Raw genomic sequence first — 15,798 nt, 5'->3', positions numbered from 1 at the left:
GGAGCTTTAATCAGCAGCATTTAAAATAGCTGAATTTGTCACTGCATTGGTAGCAAACCCTGGAGCTCCTCTGGAGCATCAGTGCACACTGGCATTTAATGTGGGGAAAGCCTTCCACTGCCTCGCTGGTCTGAACAGAAACTTTCTGTCTCCTACAATGAATGGGGGCTTGGGAGCCAGTGGAGGAGCCCCAGCAGAGCTGTGTCAGGAAACAGCTCAACATCTGAACATCTGCCCTGGTGTGGAACGTGTTACTTATGTACCCTTGGCAAAAAAAAAAAAAAAAAAGGAATCTGCAATCAGGGAGTGGTAAAAAAGGTGTTTCCTAACAAAAACAGCCATGGAGTTTGGCAGGGCTGCCTGCAGTCTTTAGGAACAAATTCCTTTTTGTGCTCCCATCATCCTGCAGTGCCGTTGGCTGCATTGGCTGATGTCACAGCAAGTGCTGGAGGACAGGTTTTACCTGCAGACAGTAATTTCCAAACCATTTAAAAACCAAACTGTTGCTCAGTTTCCAATAAATGACTGGGACTGATGCTGATGATAGAAGGATTCACAGCCTGGGTGTCACCAGTCCATGCTCATGACTGCAGAGCTCACATCCAAAGAGTTTCATCAGCTGGTAAGACTCTGGTAGAACAAGGGTCATGAATATAAAGTTATTTCAACTTTTAACCTAGTAATATGTAATATGTAGCTGATTATAATTTCACTTCCAGAGTTATGAAGATTTTGTTTGCACACAACAGAATACATCAGTTCATTTGATCACTTGTTCCAATAGCTAATTTTACTCATCCTTAAACATTTATGCCTTATTTCTCTTTTGAATAGCTCTAATTTTAATTAGAAGGCATTTGCTCTTGTTACTAAATTAAGCAGCCCTCTTGTCTTTGATGTGGTACATACTGCACCACATCTCCTCTGCTAAACTAAACATAAAGATTTTCAAATCTCTTACAATAAAGTATCTGAGATTTCCAATGATTTCTGTATCACATAGATCAATAGGCCACCCATAGAAAAGGCAGCACATGGAATTATAGCTGGATCTGTAATGGTGAGAGATGGATCTAAAAGCAGAAAGACAAATTATTAATAGATAAATCAATTAATTTACAAAGTCCCCCTCTCCACGTTGCAATGAGTCCTTTACATTAGTGAACACTTTTTCTTACCTGAAAATTGTGAGCTGGCTCACATAATCCATCCAGTGATGAAGACATTTACCTCCTTAATTTCCCCAGAAAATCACCTCCTCTCACTGATCACATGGCAATCAACCTCCCTTTTCATTCCCCAAATCCCTGACACCATTATTATTATTATTATTATTATTATTATTATTATTATTATTATTCAGTCATTTCTTATCCTTCACCAAAAGCACTCCATATCCAACACATCCAATTTCACAATACCAACTTGCCAACTGGCAGGAGCAAAACCAACTTTTTTTTTATTTTTCTTTTTTGGTCTTCAGTAACCTCTGGCCCCCAGCCAGTGGTGTCTTCATTTATTGTAATGAATTTGTGTCGTTAATATGTTGGATTTGCACAGCAATTCAAAGTAGTGCATTAGTACAAAAGCTATTGCTCGGGATGGCAGGTTTTATGGCCAGGCTGATTTCCAGGCTGATAAGCAACGCGCAGCGTCCTTGGGGCTGCGAGAAGGACGGGCAGCGCTGGGGCTGCCCGGAGGATGCTGAGCTTTGCCAGCCCCACCGCTGGGGCACTTCATCCTTCCTCTGTAAAATGTCTCTGCCTTGGTGCCAGCGCCCGGCGATCCCAGAGAAGCGCCAAGCACAAAGCCTGCGTGAGGATCTCAGGCACTTGGAAAGGAGATTAAATGCCATTACAATACTGTAGGTTTGGGAGCTTCTGTCTGAGTAGCTCATAATAGAGTCATGTCATCGCTTTATTGAAAAGATACCATAAAGACAGGCATTATATGGTGTTAACATTTAACAGCCATAACTTCACTTTCAAAAGACTTTGCAGACCAAGTCACAGTGAATTGTTTCTTTCTGTGCTTTTAATCCTTGGCTCACATGCTAGAGAGCAAGGGTGTTTGCAGAAAAGATGGAGTGCTAAGCAGACAGACTGACAGACCTGTCTGTCTGTCAGGTCCTCAGGGTAATCCCTTAAAATACCACCTTAACAACAGTATTTAAAAGGAAGGCATCAAACGGGACCAGCGCAGACAACATATCTGACTGTCAAGAGGAAACACAAAGCAGCCCCTTCCTGGCGATGGTCCTGTGCCCAAAGGAGCCAGTTCTGATGCTCTGGGCAGTTTTAGTGGGACAGAATCAGGCACGAGGGTGAGGGACACAAGAGACTTGGGCAAGGGCAGGGCATCAGCTCAGATCCACCTTTGGCACCAGCAAACTCTGCCTGTGGACAGGGAGGCAGCTGGCCAAGATGTTCCATACCCTGGTATAACTCTCCAGAGCACATCCCAGCACAGAGAGGACCAAGGGTCTGAATTTGAAGAGTGAACTGTTAGTCAAACAATTTCCCAGGAAATATTTTCCCTGTGGTACTCCCTGCTACAAGGTATGACCAAACCACTGTGGAACAAATCATATGGTCCTTCAGAGGAGTAACTGGAGCAGCCAGAGTTAGAGGGGGATCATTCAACAACCCCTTTGGTGCTGGATACTCTTGCTTTGGCCATGAATCGAAGTTTCACCCCTGGGGAGGAAGAAGGAAAATTCCCTGTAGAAGCAGCAGGGGAGAGAGGATGTTATTGCTGTAACCACCACAGCCTGCCTCTCCTTCCTCTGCTTCCCTGGAGCAGCTGCTGAAGAGCATGGCTGTGATGAGCTATTGATCTGGAGGAGCCCTATCCTCTCCCATCTGGCCACCTGGAAGGCAGGAGGGATGATCTCTCCATATTTCACAAGCCCTGAGAAAATGGAGTGGGCAGTCCAGGGATCTCCAGACTGTCAGTCCCCATCTTAATTAGGACTGTCAGCTTGTCTTGCATTTTAGGGAATTAATTATGCTGCTGCATAGCTGCATTTCTGGTTAACAGCAGCTCCTGCTGATGGGCTGGGTGTGGGTTTCCCCAGCTCCCTGCCACCTCTGTTTGTACTTGCAGTCAAGACTCACACAGGAAGGGTCCAGAGAGTGCTCAGGAGAATAATCAGCAGTGTTATCTGAATGCCATATCAAATAGGTTTGGTCCAGAAATGGACTCAGCTGCTGAAAACCTATTAGCAGCATCTCAGATTTCCTATGTACCAGCAAGTTATGGGGCAAGCACTTTAACACTGCCCACAGCTTGTGGTTAATTACTGTTTGTAGAGTTACCGCCTGCATTTCTGCTTGACAAAGTGCCCATAAAGACAAAAATGAAATGCTTGCCCATTTTGGATGGATGCCACCTGGATGCCACCTGGTCCTCCAGCCCTTCCTCCCACACTGGGTGACAAAAAACGTGCCAAGAAAAAGCAGATTTGTTGCAAGGTAGGGCTTTGTGCCAGGTGGAAGCAGCCGTAGTGAGGGGGACTCCGATCCCATGGTGACCCCTAACCCCACACATCCTGTCCCTGTCCCTGTCCCTGTCCCTGTCCCTGTCCCTGTCCCTGTCCCGGTCCCTGTCCCTGTCCCTGTCCCTGTCCCTGTCCCTCTCCCATCCCTGTCCCTGTCCCTGTCCCGGTCCCTGTCCCTGTCCCTGTCCCTGTCCCTGTCCCTGTCCCTGTCCTGCTTGCACTCTGGGACAGCTGAGGGGGTGGCCAGTGACACAGCACACCTGGATCTATCTGCAGAGGGACATCCACAGTCAATGCAGCAGCAAAGGCATCTCTTCCAGCCCTGAATATTTCCCCTCTTAATGTCTGGGGTGCATCATCCACCTGGGAATAGCAGATATGGTTGGGAAGCACACACCAGTGTAGGGAACGAGCAGGGCATGAGCTGGTGGGATTGGAGGGGAGATGGGCTGTGCAGGGAGCTGGGCATCCTTCAGCCTGTGGCTGGAGGGGGGATATGAGCAGTGCATGAAATTCAGGAGCTGCTTGCTGATTGCTCTGATGACAAAATCTATAGGGAACCTCAAATAACTTGCTCCAAGGCTGAATTCAGAGCAGAAGAAAGGGAAAAAGCAACAGGAAAGAAGGAAGGTGGTAGGAAAAGCAGCAGGAAGAAAGAGGCTGGTGGCAGGTATGTCTTATCTCTCTGTGTTTATATGAATTCCCATTTTTTTCTAGGATGCTGCAGGGTGGCCATGAGGGTGGGAGGCACAGTTTTGGTGAAGGTGGACAGACTAATTAATTTCTGTGTAGTCATCCCTCAGACTCTGCTCAGGTCTGCAATGGCAGACTCCCAGGATCCCAGTCATGACTGGGAAAATCTAAAAGGCTCCAGCAGAGTAATGCACAGGGAAAAGCTGGAAGTGGGTGTAAAGGGGGCAGCCAGCCCCGGAACTTGCCCCCAGCCCACCACTGCAGCCCCAGCTAATGGCACAGGTAATGGGTTGAGGGCCATGACCTGGGCTGGGTATCACTGCTGACTTCTCCCAGAGGTTGTGACCTGAAGGCTGAGAGTGACTAATGCAGAGATTTATGTCTTCTTAATAACAGAATTGAACAATCAGTGTAATGATACCCATGCTCTGCATTAATGAGGGGTCAAGGCAGCAAAGGCTGAGCCTTCTCTTCTCTCAAGGTGAACAAAAGGGGTGAAATCTAGAAGAATTTGTCATTCCCTCCAGAAAGTGGGGCCATACCCAGGCTGGGCACTCAGTGGCCACCAGAGTTTTGGGTTTGTTATACCCCATAAATTCCTGTTTCTTTTCTTTAAACATCAGGAGGCATGAAGGGTATGGAGTTATGCCTGTACCTTCCCTGGTAGATATTTGCTGTGTGGAGACCTCAGAGCACCTTCCAGGATTTGAAAGCACCCACAAGGAAGTTGGACAGGGACTGTAATGACAGGGCAAGGAGTAAAGGGTTCACACTAAGAGAGGGGAAATTTAGGTTAGATTTATAGAAGAAATTGTTCCCTGTGAGGGTGGGCAGGCCCTGGCACAGGTGCCCAGAGCAGCTGTGGGTGCCCCTGGATCCCTGGCAGTGCCCAAGGCCAGGCTGGACAGGGCTGGGAGCACCTGGGACAGTGGGAGGTGTCCCTGCCATGGCACACCTGGATGGGCACTGGATGGACTTTGAGGTCCCTTCCAGCCCAAACCATTCTGGGATTCCATGGTTCTATGCTATTGAGAAAAGTCTTTGCATGAATAAAACCTGCAGGAGAACCATGCTAAACTGACTAAATTTTTTCCTAGTCACTGCCTCTGTAACCAATTTTAAATTCTGGCATTGTGACTCAGGCACAACTAAAATTAGACCATGGCTCTGCAAGTCACTTGATTTTTGCTTCAGGAGGATTCTATGACTTAGGCGAAGCTCTCACACTGCAGCACAAAGATGCATCTCCAACAGCTCTCCAGTACCAGCTGTGCAGCCCCATGCCTTGCTGGAAAATGGCCTTACTAGATCCCCTTCCTAAGCATGCCAACTCCATTCCTTGTTGTCCAGTAGAACCCTGGGCTTGGGGACTGGAATTTAAAATGGAAGAACATGTTCACATTTAGAAAGAAGGAAATTTAAAAATTATTTCTCTATTCCTTAACAAAGAGGATCTGTTTTAAATTGTTGGAGAAAGTAATTAACTAACAGAATTGACTAAACTGCTAAGCACTGCTAAGATTTTGTCATCAACTATTTAGAAACATCTTCCAGAGGAAAAGCGGCTGTGCTTTACTGTTTTTGGGAAAAGAAATTTTGAGGAAGCAGCTGAGATGTTCCCAGGAGCTTTGTCAGCATCTGCCCCATTCTTTGGGGTCATCACCCACCTGAACAGAGCACACCAGCCTTTGTCACTTTACCTCTGTCCAGTCTGCTGACCAGGAAGGAAAGTGGACAAAAAACCTGCTGTGGGTTTTATGTCCAAAGCTCTGCAGTGAAGCAGCAAAGAGCCCCAGGTGTGACTTTTGTGCTGTAGGGTTTTCCCTGGCAGCAGCAGGAGGTGGAGGATGAGCATCCACAGGGTGACAGGCAGCTGCCAGCCCGACTGTCCCAGGGAATGAAGATCTCCAGCAGCCAGCAGAAGTCTCCTGTAACACATCCCTGGTGAACTCGTGCCAGGGCTTTCGGCTGCAGTTGTTCTGTTGCCACTGCAGATGAAGAAGTCAAAGCCTGAGGGAGGCCTTGGGAAGGGGAGTGAGCTCTGAAACCTGCACAGCCCTCACTACTGAAACAGGAAACATCCCATCAGCATTTCAGTATTTATTTCTCTTTAACCTCCCAGCCCTGCTCACCTCCCTGTGCTGGAGGGGCAATTAAGCTGGGTTCCCATGGGAGCAGGGGGAGAGGGGAAGGAGAGGGGCACTGGAAGCAGAAAGCTTCCCCTCCCTGTGTCATTAGTATAAATTGTGTTTGTGCAAGTTATATTTTACAGCAGGCGTGTCAATTAGCGTGTGAAATTTAATAACCCAATTGAGCTTCCCTTGCTCAAAGCTAAATTGAAATCTGTTGCCTGTTTGGGAGAGGAAAGGGCTGTCATGGATGGGAGGCTGAGCTGGTGGGCCGGGTAAGGGTGTTTTTCTTGTAGATTCAAAAAAAAAGGGAATGGTTTTGTCATACTCAGCTTTGTTTGGAGAGGGCAGCTGATTTGATTTTTTAATTTCTTTTTTAAAGGTGATGACTTTTTTGTAAGAAAATGCTTGGGAGGCAGAAAGAGAATAATGTTTATTTTATTACATTTGGTTTTGCTTCTAGCGGGGGGTAGATTTTACTACTAATGACTACAACACTGAGGGTACCTTTGGAGCAATCCCAGCTCCCAGCACCTGGATCCTTGCCATGAGGAGAGGGAAGACAGATGCACCTCACCAGCACCCTGTTCCATGGCAAGGCAAGGGGTGTGTTGGGTGTCTGCCCAAGTCCCACCACAGCACAAGCACCAAATCAGAAACTCACAGAGTTTAGGGAAGTAGGACCAACATTGAGAGCACAAAGTGATCAGACTCTGCCTGTAAAAGAGGCTGTAAAAACTCCTAAGCAGGGAGTTTGAGCACATATATAAGTTATTGGCTTGTTTAACTTGCTTCAGGCTTAGGATGGATTATGGTGACAACAGGCTTTAGCATGGATGGTGGTACCAGCTGGCCCTACCCTGAACATGCTCTCTGTCTCCACCATTGTGATAAAAACATATTCAACCATGAAAATCGGTGCTTTCACCTAAAGGCAAAACTCCAGGAGCTGAAGACTGAAAGAAAACAGCAAAATTACTACACTTGCATGAGCTCGTCTCAGACTTTTATCCTCACTCTAATAATACTGTGTGGTTTTTGTTTGTTTGTTCTTTCCCAAAAAACCCCTGTCTCAAAATCACAGTGTTAATCCCTCTCACCATCCAGGATGGCCCAAGAATCACAGCTTCATTTTGGGGAGGTCCCTGCTCTCTCCTCTCCCCACACCTCCACATTCCTCCTGCCCAACAGTAATGTGGGGATTGCTGCACTTTGCCTGTCCATATCCCAAAGGAGATCTGGCTGTGAAATGATCCCTTTCTGAGATGTTTCCCCCTCACTGGCAGACATTCTCCAGCCAGGCTGCACTTCCAGCCTCTCTCAAAGCTCTCCAAAGAGACCCATTATCCAGGAGAGGAATGTCCAGGACTGCTTGGCTTTCCTGCAGGAAAGAAACCCCAAGGTTCTTTCCACCAAGCCTTGCTGCAAATGGGCAGAAAGCTGGAATCAGGAAAGGAATGTTTATAAAATTGCTTTCATGGACACTGCACATGTGGCGATATGTTTGTAAATCAGGTCATGCCATTCCCTGAAATATATGGGCAATGTTGAGGATATTTAATGAAATAAAGATGTAATTGGCTTCAGCTTTTTAATGCTTTGGGAAACAGCATTACCCTGGTTTGAAGGGGACTCTTAAACAAGATTGAGTTACTGTACTGAGTAACCCACTGCAAAGATACAATCTGAGGAGGGAACCTGACCCTGCCAGGATTTCCTCTGTAGTGTGTTTGCATTGTATCAGCATCTAATCTGGAGCACATATCTACATTTCCCCGAGTCCCCAGAAAAGCAACCTCAGTATTCACTGAATGCTAAAAGAGAAGAAATTTTCTCCAGGAAGGAAATTTTAAGGCTATAATCTGCAGGGTCCAGTGCATGTTTTTAAAGCATCGGAAATATCAGAGGCCTCTCATGTCTTCCAAAAACCTTAAGAAGGACAAAACACTGCACAGCAAAGGCCCTTAGGAAGGATTGCAACAGGAAAAGAGATTAAACATAAGATCTGGGATGCCAATGACCTGTACATGTTTTCCAGTGAACAGCAAAACACCGTGAAAGACTTCAGTGGCCTCCACGCAGTCAGCAGGCAGCGCTGCCAGTGGGTCCAAATCCACCAGACCCTGGAACTACCCAGCTGCTTACTCCAGCTCCAGATCTTCTGACCAACAAGGCTCGACTTCCAGAGGAAGGGCAATAAATATTCTAACAGGATACTTAGGAGGCTGGTGAGAATTTAGTGGGAGATGCAGAAAAGATCCCACAGCCTGAGATCACATCCCTAGCTGGGTGCTGGTTATGAACTACACAAATTTGTTTTAAGACACCCAAAATCAGCAAAAATATTATGCAGCACAGAGTTAGATACAATAACGTGTTGCATTGTCCACTTCCCAAACCTTCCACCCTTCCACAGATAAAGCCTAAAATTAAAGAGCTGAAAAACATGAATTTGAAACATAATGAAAGACAATTTGTGTTTTGTAGGCACAGGGAGGGCAGATCTTTAAGGCTTTCACTGGACAACCTTAAGTTTGACCCTATTCCAAGATCCTCTGAGATACTCACCATTACTCAGTGATCCAAACCTGCATGAGGACCTGGAGGACTTGAAGACCTCCTAGCCAGTCAGGACCCATCTCCATTTAGGAGTCACAATTTTTAAAGAGAATCTTCAGGCTTCTGACTGCAGAAATACAATCTAGCACTATGGGACCAGTGTTCTAATATGCAGAGAAGTATGCTGGCAAAAAACCCTGCTTTTAGAAGAAATGTTCAGCTCTTTTTCAAGAGAAGAGGAAGCCTGAAATATTTTTCAGACAAAAATAAAAGCATCATAATTTTGTAGTATTTTAAAGTAACTCCTCAGAGTCAAAAAAAATGACAATGAAAATTATAAATATTGACAATGGAAAGAAGTGAGGAAGGCTGCATGAGACAGGGCCTGGGTCGAAGGGAAGAAGATGTTGATGCACAACCTTGGGAGAGGCTGCAGTTATTTGTCAGAAAATGAGGGCACCTCTGAATGTTTAGTGTTTCGCTGAGAGTTCTCTAGTTTGGAGAAGCACTGAGCTTCCTCTGAACCCAAGATGAAAGTTAACTCTCTTGCACCTGCAAAGAACAGGCTCCCGAGAAGCAGCATGTCCTCCTCTCCATCCCACTGAACAGCTGACTTCTCAGACTGCCTGACATGCCATTTGTGACAGAAATAAGCTGCCTTGGCACTGACACCTGAAATTCACTTAAGGTTCATCCCATTGTTAATGAGCAGATCAATAAAATTGAAGCCACAAGAAGAGCTGTTCCCATTCATCCTCTTGCCATCCTCCCTTCCCCAGCCATGCTGCCCACGCTCCATCTCTGTCTCAGGGCATTCCCTCAGCCCTGGAAGGAGACTCTCCCACTGCTGGGACAGCTCCTTTCATCCCCACAGCCCCTGACATCTTCTGCAAGCCCTGCGGGCTGGGTGACAAAGCTGGGGAGTGGAACCAGCCACAGCCTCCCTGTAATCAGCCGTGGCCTTGCTGAACTCTCCCACTGCAGCAAGGTGATCACGCTGCCAGACAAGGCTGATTCACATCGTTTTTCCATCAGTGAAGGAAATCTATCACCCTGCGACAGACCTGTTATTGCCGCAGCCACTTCAACCTATCTGCTTAAAAACCCCTTGTAAAAGCTAAAAAGGACATGGACGTATTTTATGGCAAATTAACTTTTAACATATTCCTTCCCTCCTTGTATTAAGATCACAGGCACAGCTGACACCTCCGTGCTCCTCACCAGCTGCAAGGACAGCACTGAGAGAGGGCTGGCAGCTCCCCCATGGAAGTGGAAAGGATTTAGGGTAATATGGAGAGATTAATTGTCCTCTCCTTTTGCTCATCTGCCTTGATTGACTCCAGAGGAAGCCCAGGAAAGCTCATATTAGTTCCATGAGATGAACCTATACCAACGACAAGTCCCCACCCCACAGAAGGCAAAAGCATCCAAAGTCATACTGGATTTCCCTCTGGTCTGTTGATCACAGAATCACAGAATGGTTTGGGTTGGGAGGGACCTCAGAGTTCCACCCTCCTCCATGGCAGGGACACCTTCCACTGCCCCAGGCTGCTCCAGCCCTGTCCAGCCTGGCCTGGGGCACTGCCAGGGATCCAGGATCACCCACAGCTGCTCTGGGCACCTGTGCCAGGGCCTCCCACCCTCACAGGGAGTTGATACTGAAAACCTTTAGCTCCTGCTAGACCCCTAAAACAAGTCACTGAAGGCACTCATCAATTCAAACTTCCAGGGCTACAGGGCATCCTGGAAATAAATGCAGCCCTACCCAGTGCAGGCTCTCACTCAGAGATGAGGGACTCCCTCCAGACTGCTGCAGGTTCTCATCTGCTGCCCATCCAACAGATCTTGAAGTCCCATCCTCTAATTCTGGTTTCATTTCTATTCTAGAAATGTTTTCTGATCCTGTAGACGTTTGGTCACTGATGGGTCGAAAGGACAGGGAGTTGGTTTAAAGTACAAGGAGCATTTCAGTGGCTCCACAGACATCAGCACTGCCTCAAACAGGTCCCATTTGAAGGCAGACAAGGCTCCTCTTCAGCAAAACATTTCAGTTGTTTTTCCCTGAAGGGATTATCTCACAAACACAAGGCAATGGGACACTGTATCTTTATAATCCAGATCCATGCATATTTCTATGAAATTTTTTCAGCTCTGCTTAAAAAAAAAAAAAAATTCTTCTATACCTGTACCTTAACAAAGCCAAAATCTGTGGCATCGAAGAGCAGCTAAGACATTCCAGAAAAATACCTTCACTACAGAACATGAACATCCCATTACAGAGGCTGTGTGTGTGCACTGATTGATGGGATTTCAATATATTTCCCACTGGACGACTCATTCATTATGGAGAAATAAGACCATTAAATGCATGATAAAGCACAGGCATCAATAGATGAGGCTGGTGGTTACTTTATTGTACCTATCTAAACAATAACTTGTAAATAAATCTATTTGTGATCACACAGGACCTTTTAAGAGGAATAAGGAAGCAGTAATTATTAAGCAGATATATATAAAAGAATTGCTTGCCAGCATTACCACCCTATGCACACACATATTTTGCTGTTGCAGGGCAGAGATGGGTCAGATGCTCAGATTGCAAACAAGCTGCCTCCAAAGCTGCTCAGAGCCCCGTGCCTCTCCCAGGTGTGTGCAGGAATGTGTGTGCACATGAGAGCAAACTCTTATCTTCAGCAGCAGGGAAAGGTGCCAGAGGAGACCAAGATATTTTTTCTCTACTCTTCACCTTCTCCCACATTCACCCAAAGGTACAACAACTTGGAATAAAACCAGTAGCTGTGGCTGGGCTGGGTGCTGGGTGAGAAGAGATGAGGGTGGAGCAGCTCAGCCCTGCTTGATGGACTGCCTGCTTTCCCATCTGGTTTGGTGAGTAAAGGCTTGGCACCAAGGAAACATAGCCCACAGCTGAAATAAAGCTACTGCTGCATTCATTCATTTGGATTTCTTCAAAGTTTGAGGAAAGGACACAGAAGCCTAAACACAACCCCAGATTCTGGAGATAGCAAGCTTCCTGAGGTTCATGGTTTTCAGATGAAACCTCTACCACCAAAATAATTAAAAGTTGTTTTCCACATGTGATCACACTTCCTTTTACTGATCAGACCTGATTTTACCTTGCTGGACAATCCAGTTATTATTGCTCATCATGAGTGGCTCTGGAGAACTTGGGAAAGCCCCTTGCACTTGGGCTGCTTGGCAGTGCAGTGTCTGCCTCAGCAGGGACAGAGGAAAGGCAGCAATGGCAGAGACAGGCCAGACAATGAGAAAGGAAGGGGAAGCGAAAGAGAAAGAAATGAACATTTCAAAAATGAAAAGATACAAATAAAGGCTCCCAGATGGGACATAGAAACACCAGGGAAGAAAGCTTTATTTGAAACTGTTTTACAAATCAAACAAGTCTGGTCCTTTCTGTGTCCATTTCCAAGAACATTGAACAATTCCACAACTGTTGAAATAATCCCATATAAAGGTATGGTCAGAATTTAGATTTTTTTTCTTTTAAATAAAAGAGTCTTCAAAAAAAAAAAAAAAAAAAAACAAACAAAAAACCAAAAAACCAAAAGCAAAAAAAAAAACCAAAACCAACCAACCAACCAAACAAACATAAAAAAGACCTAAACAAAACAAAACAAAAAATCCCCAAAACCCCAACCAACAAACACCCAAACAAAATAAGCAGCTCAATTCCCCTCCAAGAAACCAATGTCAAACTAAATGGACGTGACACAACTCAGCTGATTGTCCCGAGCTCTAATTGAATTATAAGCCATGATTTTACAGCTGCTTGTTCCAAATCCCACATCTTGCCTGTCTGGCAGAGGGTGATTTACGGGTGCAGCAGGGCACGGTGCGCCCGTGGGGTGTGGGTGGGCTGCAGACCTTCCAGGGCTGTTCCAGGCTCTGGGGCCAAGGGACATCTCCGGCTTGGTGCTGCGGGTGCCTGAGGACAAATTGCAGAGCCCCAGCCAAGCTCCCTCAGGCACTGAATTAAGTGAAACAGAGGGGGAACTCATGACACACGAATGGCCATGCTTGTCTCCATCCTCAGATAAATCAGTTCTCTGCTTTTCCTCACTGCAGGCAGAGGCAGTTTGTGCAGCAGCTGCCTGAAAGGAAATTTACTGGACAATTAAAAGTGCTGACTTTCAAGCAGCGCTCTCGAGGTAGAGTTGAAAATTATTGGGTGTGAAATGCAAATAGATTTAACAGTTTTACTGCTATTTATATGACGTTCACCCATTCCCAGCTATTTTCCTCTTTTTTTTCACTCTGATTTTAAACAGTCCCTACTCTCCCAGGTTTTAACAACCTCAGACACAGGCAGTATAACCTGGAGCACCCTGCAAGGCTCAACAAACCCAGATCAGTGGGGTGTGCTGTGAGGGAGGGTGGGGGAAAGCAAAGTGTATCCCACTCCCTAACAAAATATTAAATTAGAATTAAGCTGATAATTACATTCAGCTTTGGGTCTGCCCCACAACCCTCTGAGGCAGTTCTTATTCAATCAGCTTTTGGCCAGCACCCAACAAACCTCCAACTTCAATAATCACAAATTGACCAAACTAGCTGGTCTCCGGCTCTAGGAAAACCTTCCCTGAGGAGGGATGTGGGAAACCCACAGTGTGGCAGGGGGTCAGGTTCCAGAGAAATTTGGTTCCCATGGGTGTTCCCATGGAGACCCGCTTTCCCTGAGGTTCAGTGTGACCTATCAGAGCTAGGATGGAGCTTTTATGAGCTTTAATTCCCTGCCTGATACATTAAATTAATGACCAAAACAGGCCATGCCTTAATTAAAGATCAACAGTTAAGATCAGTAAAGCAAGATAGTCTCAGGTTGGCCAGGCAGGGCTCTGGAAGAATTGTAAAGGAATGGGAAAAAGTGGGAAGCAGAGGGAGAAGCAAAGTGAAGCAACCCCTCCAGAGCCTCCAGCACTGAGAATCAGGAGTTTCATGGCTCTTGGCTCACATAACTTCTTAATCAAGGGCAAGTATCTATTGTTCCTAACTCCTCCTGGATCTCACTTAATAAAAGGTGCCACTGAAATGTTTTCTACAGAGAGGTATTTTCTGAGCTACTTGTAATGGACCTCTTATATCCATAATACCTGGTGCTGCAAGATTTACCACTGCGGGGGAGAGATATTTGATGCTCAGACATTTCAGGTGGTTGTTGGAGGCCTGTTGTACCAAAAAAACTCTATCTTAACCTCATTTGGAGCCAAATGTACATATTTGTTGTTTATACTGCTGTTTCTGTGCTTGTGACCTTCATTATGTTCTGCAAAGGGGATCAACAACCTCCCATACCAGACTCTTCATCCCTATCTCGTCTGGGAAATAATATTTGTTACTGTTTAAACATTCCCATGGCTGAATTCCACTCTCATGTTTGTGGGTGCAGTATGAGTCATGAACATGTTCAAGTGGGCACAAACATCCGTCCATGCAGCTGCCACCTGTCCTGTTGCCACTGTGGCCTCAGTTCTGTACAAGGAGCTCTAACAAATAGATTTACCTCCATCAGAGTCTGTACAAAACTCACCCATTTCCTCCCTTTTCATGGAGAGCTGTACTCAATTTGATGGATTTATTTCCCATCTCTCTTCCCTCTTGAGAAGGATTTGGCAGACAAGTGTTTAAGTAGAACCATAAATTTGATTTTTCTTGATTAAGTCTCACCAAAGGTCTCCCATACCACCACACCTGCTCTGCCCTAAATGTCCCCCAGCTATGAGAACATGAAATACCTTCACAGGTTTTACAGCATAGCTGAACCAAAAGCAAGGTGTAAGAAACACTTCTTTTTCTCTTTACAATTATGTTGAGGTGCCTGTCTCCTCCTCCTCCTCCTCCTATCCTTCCACCAGTGATTTGACCCAAAAATCTGTGTTTATAGCTGTAATTTCAAAGTTATATTCAGTTTTTAGCTCTATCTCAGCTACAGAAATTAAATCTGATATAGGCAAAGCAGAGCAGTGTCTTGAATATGAATGCCTTTCACTCCACTTCTCATTACAGGACTAATACTCCTCTAACTCCCCCATCAAGAATTCCCCCCCAAGATCCTTCCCTGCAATCCAGTAAATAATAATAATAACCATTCTACCAACTCATAGTTCTACAAGATGGCACTGATTTTTTTTGTTTTGTTTTTTGGCTCTTGCATTTGAAATAACTGAAAATATTCAAAGGACTAATGAAAAAAAAAAATCGCACTTTTAATTTTGAACCGAAGTTTGCCAACCTGGAAAGCCTTTAATAATGATTTTATGATGAACCTATACTCACTGGATCTCCCCTCGACAGCTACATTTTGATTAAATCTCTTTATATCTGCATATCATATATGCAAATGTAATTATATTCGCTTGGCAGGGGTGAACAGTAGGAATTTGGGGATTCACTTATATACCTTTGACTTAAAAGAAATTGTGTTGCTGTTACAAATACGCAGGACAGGTCAGTGAAAACAGCTCATGCCGAGGGGATTTTGCTCCTGGAGCAGGGCAGAGCAGGGCTGCTCGCAGACACTTTTACCAGGATGTTCTCTGGGGCTCCCCAGCTGGAAGGGTCTGTGCTGGCACCTGCAGCTCGCAGGCAGAGTCCGGCACCCCGGGCAGCAGCACAGCCCCTGCTGCACCTCCTCGGGATGGGCCGGCGAGGAGGGCACCGAGCGAGCCCAGAGGAGGCACCACCAAGGGATGGAGCAGCTCTGCTGGGAGCAAAGCCCGGGAGAGCTTTAGGATTGTTCCGACTGGAAAAGGGCAGCTTTGGGGTGACCTGACTGAGGCACTACTGAGACAGCTGTGGAAGAAGCCTCCAAGAAACTGGAGAGAGACTATTTACAAGAGCCGAGAGTGACAGAACAAGGGGGAAAGGCTTCACACTGACAGAGAG

At 45.9% G+C, this 15,798-nt stretch overlaps 1 long non-coding RNA gene across 1 annotated transcript; it reads left to right on the top strand.

Moving 5' to 3' along the window:
• Positions 1-2,115: 2,115 nt before the first annotated feature.
• On the top strand, positions 2,116-15,515 carry LOC146765829 (uncharacterized). The gene is made up of 3 exons (XR_014949339.1): positions 2,116-3,473; positions 4,056-4,169; positions 8,360-15,515. It is a non-coding gene; the product is annotated as an uncharacterized LOC146765829 (long non-coding RNA).
• Positions 15,516-15,798: the final 283 nt, after the last annotated feature.

The sequence above is a fragment of the Lonchura striata genome, chromosome 18 (assembly GCF_050655825.1).
Source record: "Lonchura striata isolate lonStrDom1 chromosome 18, ASM5065582v1, whole genome shotgun sequence".
NCBI classification, from domain to species: domain Eukaryota; kingdom Metazoa; phylum Chordata; class Aves; order Passeriformes; family Estrildidae; genus Lonchura; species Lonchura striata.
This window is presented reverse-complemented; position numbering and strand designations above follow the sequence as displayed.